This window comes from Lissotriton vulgaris, chromosome 6, assembly GCF_964263255.1.
Source record: "Lissotriton vulgaris chromosome 6, aLisVul1.2, whole genome shotgun sequence".
Classification (NCBI taxonomy): Eukaryota; Metazoa; Chordata; class Amphibia; order Caudata; family Salamandridae; genus Lissotriton; species Lissotriton vulgaris.
The window spans coordinates 1,533,198,949-1,533,215,552 of NC_141694.1; positions in this window are offsets into that span (position 1 = coordinate 1,533,198,949).

Consider the following 16,604-nt stretch of genomic DNA (forward strand, 5'->3'; position numbering starts at 1 on the left):
TTCCCAAGTCACGCTTCCCGTGCCTATTACTTCCCCTACTGCTACTGCTACTGTTACTGTCCCACCTACTATTGGTCCTCATAATCCTTTCGCGACAGCTGCAACACAGAGTCCACCTCCATTACATATGCCACCTTTATCCACTATGACATCAGCAGCTACTGCCCAGTCAGTTCACGCCCTCGCTTCCGCTTCGGGAGGCGCAGTAGGAGGACATCTTCACACCCCGCCACAAACAAAACGAATGACGTTTAGAGAGTTAGCATTACAGCGTACACCTAGAGCAGCTACATTCGAAACCCTTAGACAATACATGACAGATTGTAGATATGACCCAGTACCTGGCAAGGGGGACATGATGTTATATTCGCTACGTCTACGACGCGTTACGGATTATTTGACGCTTTTTCCAGAAATGACTAACCATCTAGACAATATATATCATTTTATTAGAACAGGGGAGAGACCTGAATGCATTCGAGAGGCCATGGCACATCAGAAGGTTGAGACACAAAGTATGATCTTATGATTTCTGATTAATTGTTTGATAAGGGAACGAGATCGACTAGGTACAAGCCAAGAAGAGAAGGACATATTGATAAATTGGAGTAATAACATAGCTGATGGTAAACATGATAAACAAAATTGCATAGACTCTATGTACAGAAAGATCCGCAAAGAAATAGTAATAATACACGAAAAAGAGAAAGAAGCTAGGGGAGCCGATAAAGAGAGTGAAACCGAGGAGGAAGAGGATGGGTTAGAAGAGTCAGAGGAACGCCAAGAGATGATAGCGTACGTAGGTAGATCAAGACCTTTTCACAGACCCATACACCTAGAAAACAAGAAACGTATTCTTTCCCCCATACCAGAACAATGTTCTCTTGAACATTTATTCCAAGCCACGGATAAAATCCTGAAAGAAAGAATAGGTTACAACGAACTTAGTACAATGCGTGAACAGGAACTAGCACGGTCCGCAGTACAGTGGGCTGATAATAACAGCGTATATAAAGATGATTCAGTAGCGCAAACATTTTTGAGTCTTACTCCAACTGAACAGCGTTTGGCTGGTATGTACATGATCCAACATCTCATTATGCTATGTGAGAGTCAGCATTCTGATCCAGGTCCCCTATACAATATACTAGATGACTTACTCCTGAAAAGATGGAGAGGCCTAGGTACTGATTTAATTAATGTGATCCTTGAACAACGTCATAAATACAGAACATTTTTGACTCCACATTTTGTTCCCGTTCCACCTCCAGTAGGGAAATCCTTTTACATAGACAGACAGAATCCCTTACGAGAAGTTCATCCCGTCCAGACGACTCCAGGGGGTGCGTTTCAACGCATATTCGTATATACACCCTTAAGTAAAATGGAATTATTGGAAATGAAGAAAATAGTGCCATGTCATGATAAAGATCCAGCAGGGTTTCACCGTGAATTAAAAGACATGTTACTCATGGGAGACTACACATATCCCGATATTATGAAAATGTTAAAAGTACTGTTACCAGCCGGTATTTACGAGAAGCTAAAAGAAAAAGAATGGGAGGTGGGAGATAAAAAGATTATCTGGACTGAATTAGAAAACGAAGAAAGTACACGAATCCCAGGTACTGGTCTTGGGGATAAAACTAAAGCATTACCCGGATTATTAGTACAGGTTTTGCCGAGGTTATTGACAACTAAAAAGGAAGACTGGGATGCAATCTCAGCCTGAAAACAGAAACAAGATGAAGACACTAGTGATTTTTATTCCAGATTTGAGAAATGTTTTGTCATTAATAGCGGCCTGAAAACAAGTAGTGAATCATATCCACATCTTTTTGTGACTAAATTAGTAGAGAATTCCTTACCCCAAGTTAAGAATAGAGTCCTGAAAGTCGAGAGCACATGGCAAGCAAATACACCTTCCCAAATGTTACAAATGTTACAGTACCACCAGAACCGAATTAGGGAGGAACATGATCATGAACAGAGACGTATGAAAGATATGAAAATGAAAGTACTAGTAGCTCAGTCTGTTCCAGCAGATGGTCAAAGAAAGGGTACAGCACCTCCAGGTCAGTCTGCAGCTCCCGTTAAAGGGAACTGCAACTATTGTAAACAGCCAGGTCATTATATAAATGAATGTGCCGTTCTGAAACACAATATTGCTACCGGCAGGACAAAAGAAAGACCGCGTCCTCCCAGACAAGAACATGTTCCACAACATATTCCACAGAATACGCAACCACCACAGCAAGCACAACAGACAGTAACTGTACCCCAACCTCAACCCCAGCCTATTGCTGCCACGCAACATGTCACGCAACAAATGTACCAGTATGCACAGTCAGATTACCCCGATTACCAGCAGTACTCATGAAACAGCCTAGAGAGGGAGGTTGGCTTGCCTCTTATTGAGGTTCCTGTAGATCAAGAGGGTCCCTATGTACATAGTCAGGTATTAGGGAAAGACAGAAAAATTTTGATTGACACAGGGGCAAGTAGAACTACCATCAGTCATGACGAGGTTCCAGGGGCACCCCTCTCAGGCTCACAGAATGTTTCCCTGGGTTTTTCAGGAAAGCCTATTGTTAATGAAGTGTCAAAGCCAGTTTCCCTAGAAATTGGTCCATTGTCCCGCACTACAGACCTGTTACTTACGAAAGCATGTCCTGAAAATCTGCTTGGTATTAAAACGTTGAAGGCTTTAGGAGCTGTGATATGTTGTTCTCCGGAAGGAGTGAGATTATTCTTACGTGACTTTAAAGGTCATTATGTGTTACGAGATTTTGATCCAAGATTGCAAAATGTACCAGCACATTTATGGGCACGAGGTCCAACTGATGTAGGTTGTATGCACATTACACCTTATCGTGTCACTCTCAAGCAAGGAGTTGTACTACCCCGAATCCGACAATACAAATTGCCCCCCGAGGCTGTAGTGGCCTTATTAAAAATTATAGACGAATTGATTGCCCAAGGAGTAGTTATAGAAACTGACTCCAATGTATGTAATTCTCCAATCATTCCGATTCTTAAACGAACTGACCCAAATGCACCACCAGTCTACAGATTGGTGATCGATCTTCGAGAACTGAATAAATGCATTGTTCCTCAGTACCCAGTAGTGCCGGACATATCCTCCTTGTTGACTGCCATTGATTCTGAAGCTGCGTTCTTTACTGTAATTGACCTCAAGAACGCCTTCTTTAGTGTCCCCATTCATCCAGAAAGCCAATATTTATTCGGATTCTCCTTAGATGGCCGAAGTTTCAAATTTGCACGTGCACCTCAAGGGTTCACGGAAAGTCCCAGTATTTATAGTCAAGCCCTGAAAAGACAACTAGACAGTATTCACATGCCTGCTGACACTGCTCTGCTTCAATATGTTGATGACTTGTTGATCACTGCACCGACCGAACGTGACTGCGAGCACGTGTCACTGACTGTCCTATGTTTCTTGGCCGAAAAGGGGCATAAAGTGTCCCCTTCGAAGCTACAATTCTGTGCCCAGCAAGTGGTATACCTTGGGCACTTGCTGTCCAAATGGGGGAGACAACTGACACCAGAACGCATTCAGTTAATTGCACATCTGCCACAACCCAAGACACAAAAGGAGGTACGGGCCTTTATTGGCCTCACGTCGTACTGCAGACAATGGATCCCCCAGTATGCATATCTAGCCAAACCACTCATACAGTTGACAACACAGGAGGCAGCAACTTCGACTGTCCTCCCTTGGACTCAGGAACACACACAAGCTTTTGACGAGTTAAAGAAAGCTTTATGTCAAGCACCTGTTTTAGCGACACCATGTTATAGCAAGCCTTTTACACTTTTTGTTACTGAACGCGATGGCACAGTATTATCTGTGCTCACACAAGATCAAACAGGAAAACACAAGCCTTGTGCTTATTCTTCTAGTACATTGGATCCAGTGGCCCAGGCTCTGCCTGCGTGCCTCAAATCAGTTGCAGCAACAGCTCTAGCAATCAGACAAAGCGATTCAATAGTGTTAGGACATCCCCTGACAGTACAGGTTCCACACTCCGTGGAAGTTCTTTTGAACCGAACCCAGACTCAACACCTGACCATAGCAAGATTGACTGGATACGAATTGACATTGTTCCAGCCACACATAGAAATCAGACGTTGCAATACATTAAATCCTGCCACATTGTTACCCTCGAGTACAATTGACCCGACACCACATGACTGCGTAGAAGTCATCAATATTGTAACGAAGCCCAGACAAGACTTGACAGACATTGCATTGCCTGATCCAGACCTGACACTTTACGTGGATGGTTCATGTATGAGAACAAGCACAGGAGAGTTAGTGGCCGCCTATGCAGTGCCACTGAAACTGAAGTCTTGGAAACACATCGTATTGACACACTGTCTGCCCAAGCAGCAGAGCTCATCGCTCTGACCCAAGCCTGCATTCGAGCCAAGAACCTGAAAGTAAACATATACCAGTGGCGGTTCGTCCATTGGGGGCGTTGGGGCGTTGCCCCACTAGCCATGGACGACCGTCACATCACTGTCTGACACTGTCTGCGCATACCGGCAATAATTAAAATTACGAGCGCAGCAGTCATAGTTTTTTTTCGGAGAATCGGAGTGAGTGAGTCATCACTCTGTAGTCATGCGATCGCGGAAGGGTGGGGGGCGGGCCTGTAGCAGTGAGTGGCAGGCGGCTGGCAGTGGCAGATAGCATAGCACAGCGTGGCAGGGAGGGCAGCAGCAGTGTGTGCGCATTTAGGACAAGTCATTTTTTGGACTTGCCCACGCATGCGCACACACGCAGTAGCCCCTTCCCTCCTCCTCCTCCTCTATCACGAACACAGGCAGAGACCCGGGGGAGCCGGGTCTCAAAATGGGCAGTATTAGCCCTGCACTTTAACCAATCCTGGCGCGGTGGCAATGTTATGCTGCGCCAGGATTGGCTGAGTTACCGCCGTGCGTGCTCTATTGGCAGTTAGTTTCCTGTTGAGCGGCAAAAGAAAAGAGCAGGGAGAAGTTAGTTCCACCATTGCAGAGCCGACGTGATGCGACGCGGGACCGGAGGAGATGCCTGGCCTGGTAAGTTTTATTAATTAAATTAACCTGGTTAATTTAATACCTCCCCCCACGTACCTCCAGGCTCCAAGTCATGCCGGCCGCAACTGCCCACCGGTCAAGTAGTCTGGGAACCATAACCGCGTTCTTAAAAGTGATAAAAACACTGGAGAAGCAATTTCCATTTGGTGACACATATAGCAATTGACAACCTACAATAATGAAATCTGTCAAAGAAAACGTCATTGAGAGTAGACGCTGCAACACATCATAGTGACTACAAGAACATTAATTTAAAAGAAAATGTGGGATGATAGCATACTGCAAAGTTAGAGGGAAAATCGAAGATTTGGGCTGTGCACTGAAGACGTGCAGACCGATGGCGTGGTCAGGGCCCTGCGGTGGGGGGGGGGGCTTGTGTCCACGTTGTCGCTGCAGGAGAGCGGGCTGTGTTTTTTTAATTTAATCTTTGAAGCGCAGTTTGTGAGAACTCGGGGTTCATCAAACCCGTGCCCCCCTATGAATTCTGGGGTGGCTGACATGGTGTGGAAATGCAGTGAACAGGAAGTCGCGGGACGGGAAGGATGGTATTCATGTAATACACATTATTAAAGTAATGCTGCACTCACATGTATAGTTCGGGTGGCTTTTGCTAGTAACTCCTTAAAGCAAACAATAAAGGACTCTTCCGTGACACTTTACAACGAGGCTGACATCGGGGTAAATTAACAATGTGGTCAGTAGAAAGCGGCGTGCACTGCTTTCCTGGTGTGTCTTCTAAGTGCTCTATATTTGTAGTGGTGTTTTAATATAAGGCTTTCCGAAAACAACTTGCAAAGACAAACGCACTTGGATAGTGCTCATTTCCTGGCATGTGAAAATTGCGCGATGTCGGTGATTTTGTAGAATGTGAGCACGGTTTTTCAGCTGCATGTGTGCTCCAAGGGCCCCTCAAGATTTATTACTCTCTGCATTTCCTAGAATTCTTGATTGCACTGTGCACGCAGTCGATAACCTGGAAAATGGGATGGCTCAGGAGCTCGGCTTTGCAGCGCTCCTGTTTCAGCCAAGCAGTGGAGGTTGTTCTAAAATCACCCCAAGCCCCTGCTATATGGGCGAGAGACCCAACGATATCCTTGCTTCTTCACAGGGTCACGAGTATGAAGGCGCAGGGATGAGTATCGTTTGGTTTCAGAGCCCATTCCATAGCTGCCGGCCTGGAGTGAACGGCACCACTGCAAGGAAGGGTGTGGGTTTCCTACACTGTGCCCTCTACAGATTGCATTTGCTTTATGTACTAGGTACAATGTAGTGCGTGAATTTTGGTTTGCATGCAAAGTGCTGAGGGTGCGGACGTTGAGCACTCTTAAGTATCTCTGACATTCTTGCAAAGTGTAACTAACTGGCCCTAATGGTGAGAGTAGAGGTCCGAATTCATACCCATTCAATGTTTGGCCTCTGCTAAGTTTAAAAAGAAAAGCCTGTGTTGTGGCCAGAGTGACTTTTTTTGGAGTTAGTTGTGTATAAAAGCATGTGTTCGACACTCAAAAGAATCATTGTACTCCGTCGAAAGTTTGCTGTTTCAGCGCTAAATTTCTAAAGGATTTCAGATTTATTTTCAGGATATAGCTCAGAAAACGCATTGAACTACGTTGTACAGAGTGCAATAAAATATTATTTTTGGGGGGAGAGGCCGGGGGATTTTGGAGAAACACAACATGGTACATGCCAAGTATTTCAGGAGGAAATATGCGCAATTGCTAAGCATTTTGAAACAGATTCGTGACTTTGAAAAGTGCAGAACCCCTTGGTTGTGAATTACAGGCTGTGGTGTTGCTTTAAGAGTTGGCCAGCTCCATCTCTTCTAGTGTGTACATCAGATGAATATTTGACATGTTTCTGCTCTGACGCAGCGAGTGGCTTCCTTGGAAAACTGGCGCGTCATGCCTGAGCAGTGTCTTACAGACCTGCACATCGGTGTATCCCCGGACCCCCAGACCCCATTTGACCCTCGGGCTACCTTCGCACCTGTAGCTCTTCGGCCTCTCCACCTTCTTGACCCTGGACTCAATGACCCCTGTGGCCAAGTCCCTGGCTCGAACTTCTCGTGGTGAGTGGGTTCCCCATTTTCTTTAGCTGAATTGCGAGCACCCCAGCTCAGCTGGTCTCCAAGAGGCTGGTGAGTCGCGGGGCAAAACAGTGTCTCACTAGTGCTTGTATGTGTTTCAGGAAGATATTATCGCTTTCAATTGCAAGATTTTCTCAAAAACTATTCTGAATCGTTACTAATGATGTTTTATCTCCTAGATACACTGCATACAGATCGTTTTGTTTGATTTTACACTGCAGCGGGGTTTTATGTATTATTTGAGGCTCAAAATGCATGCCAGGCATATTGGCTTTGCGAGACGCCAGTGCTTGTTTTGCTTCTGCATGTGCTTGACGCAAATGTGTTTTAAAGGAGCTCTGCAGGTCAAACAGGTAGTTGTCGCTAGGATATCCCTGTGGTGTAATGTTTGCAAGACTGTGATTCCTTCAGGTTGGTGTTTCTTATATTTTATTTTCCTCTTCTGTACTTGCACAATTTTTCTGTATCTTCTGAACCTGTGTGTCTGAATGTTGATTTGTGTAATTCTCCTTACACAAGCCTGCATGTGTTAGTGGTCTGACAGTGGTGTGTGTCAGTGCGTCTGTCTCAACGCCTCTGCAAGTTAACAAATGTGCAGGGCCTGTCGGTGTTTGTGACTTGGCAACCCAGAAATTCTCTGATATAATGTGTAAGTTTTCATTTATGAATGCCTAGAAATACTGAATTTTTAGTCCATTTATCACAGAAATAGTGCTGACAATCTCACCAAACAGATGCCAATTTACAAAAAAAATTCCCCCGAGCCCCCCTTATTGCCATCAGGCTCGCTCACATACTTTTATTCAATCTGCATACGCCTCACCAGTTTCAAATTCCACCAGCCGCCACTGACATATACACAGATTCACAGTATGCATTCGGAGTTGTTCACGACTTCGGTATCCTCTGGCAGGAAAGAGGTTTTTTAACTTCTTATGGAGCCAAGATACAGCACGGTCCCCTTATTCAAGCTCTGTTAGAAGCAATACACTTACCTGCATCCATTGCTATCATGAAGTGCAAAGCACATACGAAAGTCACTGATACTATTTCCCAGGGTAACGACCTGGCAGATCGAACAGCTAAACTCACAGCTCAGACTCAGACAAACCCGACAAAGACTATAGTACTAACACAGACACAATGTATGACAGTGAAGGATCCCACACTAGAAGTACTCGACATACAGACACATGCCACACCAGACGAAATCAAGAGATGGACTGAACAAGGAGGGATCCAAACAGATCAGGGATGGATGACGAAGGGAAGAGCCACATGGTTCCTCCCCGACTCTATGGTTCAAGTTATCATTAACACAGCACATAGTCCAGCACACTTAGGAGAGAAAGCCATGTTAGACAGCATTCAGAATCTATGGTTCAACAAGCATTTACGAGCAGCAGCAAAACAGAAAGTGCGTACCTGCATGATCTGTTGTCAGTTCAATCCAGGCAAAGGTGTTCCCGTGGAACAAGGTGGTTTCCACCCTCCTGATCATCCTTTTGAAGTCCTTCAGATGGATTATATCCAGATGGACCGATGTAGAGGATTCAAATATGTCCTTGTAGTTGTATGTGCCCTTTCCAGATGGACAGAAGCATATCCAGTCCCAGATTACACTGCCGCGACCACTGCCAAGCAGCTGGTTCGTGAATTTTTCCCGCGATACGGCCTGCCCCGTGTCGTGTACTCAGATAATGGACAGCCATTCTCGTCCGAGCTTATGAAACAGGTATCACTCCTGTTAGGCTACCAGTGGAAGTTTCACTGAGTACGACATCCCGAAGCAGCTGGTTTGGTCGAAAGACACAACCAGACCCTGAAAACACGATTAGCTAAAGTATGTGCAGAAAAAGGTGTAGATTGGATCGTAGCACTGCCAGTTGCACTCTTCTATATGCGCATGGTAGCTCACTCCAGAACCGGATTATCCCCCTATGAAGTTGTTTTTGGGTGGCCTCCCAATATGTGGGGTACGCCTATGCCTAAGAAGATTACCGATGTTGAAAGTACTATGTTGACAGATTACCTAACTTCCTTGATGTCTGCACTACAATCATGTCGTTCACAGGTTGCGGCTGCCTTCTCGGATAACACCCAAGTGAAACCGCATGAAGTCGTCCCTGGAGAGCTGGTGTATGTCCGGAATTTCGATCGAGCGAGTCCGCTGGAACCCAGATGGAAGCAGCCTAAACTGGTGTTGATGACGACGAGGACCGCGGTCAAGCTGGAAGGACGAAAGGGGTGGTTGCACTCCAGCCATATCAAGAAATTTCATGGACTGTGTCCAGAAACTCCGATTAAAGACTGCCCCCTTTCGGACACTGAATCTAAACTTCCCCTGATAGAAAAAACTCCTCAACAGGAGTATCGTTCAAAGTTAAGGTCTAGTAAGTCAGACAGCGTTTAATTGTTTAAGTCCCCCTCGGGTGAAGCGGTTAGACAGGTTTCTGACATGAATAAGATAGACCCCAGTAGTCAGAGAGATAGGCGTATCAAAAAGAGAGAACAATACTGTAAGAACTTGCACAGTCGTTGTGTTATAACATTAATTTTCATGTTTCTTCTGAGCATTTCGATCATATGTGTAAGCTTCTTGTTACATGATTTCTTTCCTCCTTTCAATTCACATGTACATACTTTTTCTAATGATTCTACAGAGCACACTTTCAGCGACCTGCCCCCACATGAATTATCCTATCGATTAGCAATGCGCAACAACACATTTATTCGTATGTTACACCATACTCATCAGGCCAGCAATGCCACGAATTGCTGGGTATGCGGCCGACTCCCACCTTATCAGAAATACAAGGGAGCTCTGCCCCTCTTTCCTTACCCGTTCACACATAATGGTTCATGTGGTGCATGGTTTGCTTTAATGTCTTCCTTAGACAGTGAGTCCAAAGTTTCCCAAGGCAATTGGATATGGGGGAACCTGAATACAGTCATGAATAAAGCATGTTTCCCAGACGCAGACGGTCTCCCTCAAAGGATAGGGACTGATCTAGAAAATGAAGTGTATGCATTAGGTAACTTTTCCCTCAACCTCATGATCCTGAACGTCCAGTCCGAGACTAATTCGAACTTGCCGTTCATAACAGTTTTACCAGTGAAAGGTGAATTATGTGTTAGAAAGAATGGTTCAGTACACCTAGGACACAGTGATTGTAATACTGTGGTCGAATTCAGCGATAAAGGAAAGTCTACTTTCAAAGCCTCACGCCATTCTTATTTTATTTGTGGTCATACAGCTTATGTACATCTGCCCCCTGATTGGGATGGGACGTGTTATATTGCGTTCCTATTGCCACCAGTTTTTCTAGCCCCGTCTGACTATCATCGAAATTCACGCCTTGTGAATATAAGACATAGAAGGGAGATCAAGACCCCAATTGTCGATCAGACTGAGACAACGTGGGAACAATATACAGATTTCAATAAAGGATTCTTTTTCTTTGTAGGTCCTGTCCAAAATAGTAAACTGATACGCAAATTAACAAGAACTCTTGAAGCGGTAGTGAACGAAACTACTTCTGCTTTAGGTAACTTGACTGAAGAACAATCTGCTATGAGACTCGTAGTTCTTCAAAATCGCCTTGTCCTTGACGTCATACTGGCCGATAGGGGCGGGGCTTGTAGAGTCATCGGATCCAGTTGTTGTGTTTTCATTCCAAATAACGCGCCATCCGTGTATAAGGCCATAACAAGGCTTCACGAAATAGCTCACCTGATTCACTAGAATCAAGGCACCTGGACTTGGTCCGGTTGGCTCTGGAGTGTGTTGTCTGCCTGGGGATGGAAATTGCTATCATTCTTTGGAATAATACTGCTTATTGTATTCAGTTGTTGTCTCTGTCTGCAATGTGGGCCAGCGATTTGCGGCTTGTGCGCCACAGCTTGTATTCCCCGTCCAAGTACACGTTCCCGTTCGCGAATGAAGAGAGATGAGCAAATGATGTTATATGAACAGATAGATGGTCTCATGAATATCGATATATCCTAGAGGGTGAAGTAGGGACCAAGGAGGGAATGAGGTAATAGAAATTTACAGGTAGCCAATGTGCCCCCCAACTCGCACCCTATCCATGCACCCATGTTCCTTGTATATCGTGTAACTTCTGTTCTGTTCATGCTAGAGAGACGCATATGGATTTGCGTCAAACCTTAACATGTCAGCTATCCAGACATGCATGAAAATCCAGTTCATTAGGCTTCTAAACCTATGGTGCCAACGTCTTTACATGGTACACTTTTGAATAAAGCACACGTTTTCTCCATGTTTCCTGGCCCAGTCGAGCTAGGCCCTAACGAAGTCTCCAAGTTCATTTCTGCCTCTGAAAGCTACAGTTTAGGTATGCATCCCTGACCTCTGCCTTACATCCTGCACAGACGAGCGGTGCCCGGCTCGGCCTGCTTGCCTGCCAAAACGTTATTTTGCCTACAGTTATCTGTTCAGCCTCCTCGAAAACACATTCCAGTCTAGTGAAATAGGTAAACATATTCCTGGCTGCAGAGCAAAGAGCCCTGCCTTCCTGTCTCCATGCAAGTAATTTACTGCTCCTGTTACCATGGCAGGCCCATGGCCCCCGCACTCTACATGAAGATTCATATGCACGCATTAGCATTCAGTAATGAACGGCCTCTGCCCGAGAGACCTTTTACTTCAGACACTACATCCTCCAAACATGAGATACCAGATATGTTATAGGTATAGGTCGTCCTGATACCCCAGACATCAGTCTCCTCTACTCGTGCAAAAGTCAAAGCCCCAGTTCTCCCCAGTTACACGTCATGCTCAGTTGCGCGCGCATCTAGGTCAGAAGTTTCTGCCGACTCTGCAAACTTTCACTAAGCATCCACCCACTTGTGACGTTTCATGTGACGTTTTCTCTGACATGTCAAGTGCACGCCCATGTGTACGCCTTCTTACACGCCTCTTGTTACGCACATGTGTTCTTATCTCTCTCTTCTCACCTGTTACGCCTACTGCATTGGAATCAAGTATACTGTTTTACTATATATAATGTGTGATGTTAATAAAATGTTGAATATCCCTTCCTGAGCCTTCGTGGTGATGGAACTCGATGTCCATACCATATGGTATTAATCCCATTAAAGCCCGTATGACTCAGATTCCACGGACTCTGCCTCTCATTTATTGAGCTATCCTTGGACTTATAATTGTATGGAAAAATGATACGGTAATTTATTTACCACAGGCTTGTAAATCGGCCCCTCAGTGAGATTCAGTTCCACCAATGGGAGGAAAATATGCAGCTTGTGCTGCAATTTAGCACCAGTATGCGAGTATTGCTCAATAATGAGCACGAATGGCACCATGCATTGCACAAGAGCGTGTGGCCATTCAAGTTAATTTTGCTGTTGCTCGAGTAGAAAATCTACATGAGCAGCAGAAAATCTACTCATGAGGCACCCCTCTGACCGCGACAGCTCGCGACAGCCCACAATAGAAATGGGAAAGAGGGATGCAAATCTGGCATGGATATCTTATGTAGAACAAAAAATTATGAAGCAAAGCACACCAAACAGTGAAAAGGGGCTTCACATTCTAGGGGGAAAAAGCTTAGCAGTGAAGAGGTAAGCTATTGATATGGAACAGGAAACATTTTTCTCTTTTTAGGGTGAACGCTATAATAATAATGTGGATTTTTAATGTTGCAGTTTACGATCCTATAACATTGAATGTAATTCGAATCACTGCAAGCATTCATACAAACTGAAGATAGTTGTCTGGACTAAGAAGTGCAAAATAGCTGTAAAGAGTCTGCATATAATACATGGATTGTAAAATTGGGTTTCAGCTCTAGGAAGACATAGATTTTCACCAGACCTCTAACAGTTGGAAATTCAAATACCATTTAAAGGTATATCATGTACAAAATTGGAAATGATGTGCTGATGCAAGAATGATCGAATCGCTAAAGCCTTCCTCTTGTTTTTAGATAGCAACCCTCCTTCAGTTGAAGGCAGTACCCAGCTGTGCGACCAGGCACAGTAGTGATATTCATTGTTCCTGTTTGACTCGTTTAACCATTCATATATCCATAGATTGTATATCATTTGCACATTGTGGATATGGTACTAATGAGGAAGGTTACTGACATTTTTCAGAACAGGTGTGGGTAAAATTGACATATTTTGTATGGCGGCAAGCTCAAGTGAAATAGCAAAGAATCCAGTTAGCGTGGGATTAGATTTTACCTTGGTAACAAAATGTGTCTCCCCGAGAAAAGGGTTGAGAAGAGTCTTTCCAGGAGAGATAGTTATGGAGAAATTTGAAACATGTGATTGTCTTGAATGATTGATACTGCAAGAAGATAGAAACCTCAATCATAAATTGCTGAGTTTACCAAATCATTTGGAAGGGTTTGGAGCGTTAAGCAGGACACAATAACAGTGGTGTAAAATAGGAGGAGACAAGTATAAAATAAGACATAATCATTTTGATTGTGTAAAATACTTCACCGTAGTCAAGTATAGTAAACCATAAAAAGGAAACGCAAATAAAAGTGAAAACATATGAAGTTAGGGCAAATCAGTACTGCACATGATAAAATTGAATAAAAACAGGTATTATAAAGATGCAGATCTTTGGTAAACATAGGCTATCGTTTTTTGATCTTGAATTGGTACTTTGCTTAAATGAGTCATAGTAAACAAATCTTGTCTATCCTGGTAACTGCATCGTCATTTTAGTGTTTATTTACAATATGTCCTGCAGAATAACATTGTCAATTCTCAAATGAGTAACATGTGTCATTAAAAGGTCGAGTTCATCTTATTGGTCCCTAATGTATATACTTTACTCAATGTTTCTATGTTAAGTGTACTGTCTTATGCTGATACTGGTTCTTTAATAAAAATAAAAAAATTTAAAAAAGAGAGGTCGAGTTCTTAACAAATGCAAATGTGTTTTTCAATTTGGTGAGAGTTTGATTTGGAGGGATTTTTCCCTTTAAATAGTCACTCTATATGCACCTCTCTATGGCCCTGTGGAAGGCCATGGCCGAAACGCATAGGTTGTGTTGCACGATACACTTTGCAATTAACTTATAAATAAAAAGCAGAACATTGAAGTACAATGGATTGCGGCGCTTACTACTTAGACAGCCAGGATTGAGTGAGTTGAGTCTGGTCCTGGAAGTGGTTTCAGGGAGCAGAGGAGAAACAGAGACATGAAATCTGGAGGCGCTCCAAGAGACATTACATCCCCTGAATTTGGCAAGGTAATTCAGCGCGCATTAAGCAAGATCCCCGTAAGTGCACTGTACACCCAGGTGCATGATGGAAGCTGTAGTGCACAACAAGGTAACTGCAGCTGCTGGTGACCGGACGGGGTCAGCTGACCTTCCCTGCAGAGGGGAGGACCTTAGGAGGACTAAAGGAGGGGCTTGGCAGCATACCAGCATTTGCAAAGGCGTCCGACGAAGGCTCTCTATGCCGAAATGCATCACGCTACGCAAAGGTCAAATAAAGTGTTTTCTCCAAAGCTCCCCACTGGGCCTCTGACTTCTTGCAAGGAAAGGGGTCGTCGTGGCATATTTCGCGCTTGTTGGCGGCGTGAAGGGGCCCACACTCACCAATTGCTCTGCGGTCTGACCAACACAGTGGCAACACTCTTTTGAACATTTCCGAGGGATCGGGCACCACAGAGCAGCCTGGAACTCTGACTCGGGTGAGTGGCTCTGCCTGGAAGCAGCACGACATTGATGGAGCGTGGGATCACTAAAACCCACACGCTCAGCCCTACCGAGGATTGTTGTTTCCAGGTGGAGTGTTGGGGAGCAGAGGAGAAACAGAGACATGAAATCTGGAGGCGCTCCAAGAGACATTACATCCCCTGAATTTGGCAAGGTAATTCAGCGCGCATTAAGCAAGATCCCCGTAAGTGCACTGTACACCCAGGTGCATGATGGAAGCTGTAGTGCACAACAAGGTAACTGCAGCTGCTGGTGACCGGACGGGGTCAGCTGACCTTCCCTGCAGAGGGGAGGACCTTAGGAGGACTAAAGGAGGGGCTTGGCAGCATACCAGCATTTGCAAAGGCGTCCGACGAAGGCTCTCTATGCCGAAATGCATCACGCTACGCAAAGGTCAAATAAAGTGTTTTCTCCAAAGCTCCCCACTGGGCCTCTGACTTCTTGCAAGGAAAGGGGTCGTCGTGGCATATTTCGCGCTTGTTGGCGGCGTGAAGGGGCCCACACTCACCAATTGCTCTGCGGTCTGACCAACACAGTGGCAACACTCTTTTGAACATTTCCGAGGGATCGGGCACCACAGAGCAGCCTGGAACTCTGACTCGGGTGAGTGGCTCTGCCTGGAAGCAGCGCGACATTGATGGAGCGTGGGATCACTAAAACCCACACGCTCAGCCCTACCGAGGATTGTTGTTTCCAGGTGGAGTGTTGGGGAGCAGAGGAGAAACAGAGACATGAAATCTGGAGGCGCTCCAAGAGACATTACATCCCCTGAATTTGGCAAGGTAATTCAGCACGCATTAAGCAAGATCCCCGTAAGTGCACTGTACACCCAGGTGCATGATGGAAGCTGTAGTGCACAACAAGGTAACTGCAGCTGCTGGTGACCGGACGGGGTCAGCTGACCTTCCCTGCAGAGGGGAGGACCTTAGGAGGACTAAAGGAGGGGCTTGGCAGCATACCAGCATTTGCAAAGGCGTCCGACGAAGGCTCTCTATGCCGAAATGCATCACGCTACGCAAAGGTCAAATAAAGTGTTTTCTCCAAAGCTCCCCACTGGGCCTCTGACTTCTTGCAAGGAAAGGGGTCGTCGTGGCATATTTCGCGCTTGTTGGCGGCGTGAAGGGGCCCACACTCACCAATTGCTCTGCGGTCTGACCAACACAGTGGCAACACTCTTTTGAACATTTCCGAGGGATCGGGCACCACAGAGCAGCCTGGAACTCTGACTCGGGTGAGTGGCTCTGCCTGGAAGCAGCGCGACATTGATGGAGCGTGGGATCACTAAAACCCACACGCTCAGCCCTACCGAGGATTGTTGTTTCCAGGTGGAGTGTTGGGGAGCAGAGGAGAAACAGAGACATGAAATCTGGAGGCGCTCCAAGAGACATTACATCCCCTGAATTTGGCAAGGTAATTCAGCGCGCATTAAGCAAGATCCCCGTAAGTGCACTGTACACCCAGGTGCATGATGGAAGCTGTAGTGCACAACAAGGTAACTGCAGCTGCTGGTGACCGGACGGGGTCAGCTGACCTTCCCTGCAGAGGGGAGGACCTTAGGAGGACTAAAGGAGGGGCTTGGCAGCATACCAGCATTTGCAAAGGCGTCCGACGAAGGCTCTCTATGCCGAAATGCATCACGCTACGCAAAGGTCAAATAAAGTGTTTTCTCCAAAGCTCCCCACTGGGCC